General features: G+C 41.2%; 1 non-coding gene across 1 annotated transcript; it reads left to right on the top strand.

The window, feature by feature from the left end:
• The first annotated feature begins 304 nt into the window (after positions 1 to 304).
• On the top strand, positions 305 to 410 carry LOC120105209 (small nucleolar RNA R71). Its single transcript, XR_005507574.1, has one exon. It is a non-coding gene; the product is annotated as a small nucleolar RNA R71 (small nucleolar RNA).
• The last annotated feature ends 629 nt before the right edge of the window (positions 411 to 1,039 follow it).

Consider the following 1,039-nt stretch of genomic DNA (forward strand, 5'->3'; position numbering starts at 1 on the left):
GGGAAGAGTTCATGTAATACCCACCTATCATCAGTTGATCAATCTTATGGGACAATGCATCTACCTTGCTAGACAGGTCCATAGAATGACTTATTTCACAAATGGTCCCTTTTCTTTGAGAACTCAGGGTGCTTGACGAGAACAAGAAGCATGGTGGAGGGAGTTTTCATTAAGATTTTCAAATAATTCCCATGCTTCATGCTCATTTTGAAGCATGAAAGTCCCTCCGCATGCGGCATCGATCATCTGACGGTTTCGTTCCGTCAATCCGTCATAGAAACATTGCACTAGCTGCCATTTAGGTATTTGATGATGTGGGCATTTACGGATTAGGTCCCGAAATCTCTCCCAAGTTTCATAAAATTTCTCTCCCTCAGTTTGGGAGAAGCTTGTGATGGCACGTCTAAACTGGTTCGTTCTTCCTATGGGAAAGTATTTTTTTAGGAATTCTTGTTGCATTTGATCCCAAGAACGAATCGAGTTAGCTTCTAAAGAATTCAGCCATTGTTTGGCTCTATCTTTAAGGGAGAAAGGGAATAATCTAAGTTTCAGAGCATCATCAGTGAAGTTCTGAATCTTGACAATGGTGTAAATCTCGAGGAATTCATCTAGGTGTTTATATGGGTCTTCATTGGTGAGCCCATAAAAAGATGGGAGCATTTGGATCACACTAGACTTTATTTCATATTGTACCGCTGCTACCTCAGGTAATCGAATGCAAGATGAGGAAGTGTAAATGGTGGGAGTAAAGTACTCCCTCAGGAGTTTGGGTTGTTCTTCAGCCATCTCAGGAGGTGGGGATGATTCTAAGGTTCTGATCTCAGCTCGAATATTCCTAAGGATCCGTTCTATTTCAGGGTCAAAAAGTAATAGGTCACGTACTCTAGAACGACTTCCTTGCATACACTAGTACTTGATCAGTCAAACATGCAATAAAAGATAAACACATCAATCCTTGTATTTGTCCTAAAATTACTAGACAGCTCCTAACTGGTTTGAAGAGGGCACCTAAGCCTCCAATCCAGTCTATGAACCGAGT

Source organism: Phoenix dactylifera, chromosome 10 (genome assembly GCF_051530095.1).
Source record: "Phoenix dactylifera cultivar Ajwa chromosome 10, Ajwa_hap1_PhDact_Kaust_v1.1, whole genome shotgun sequence".
Taxonomy (NCBI): Eukaryota; Viridiplantae; Streptophyta; class Magnoliopsida; order Arecales; family Arecaceae; genus Phoenix; species Phoenix dactylifera.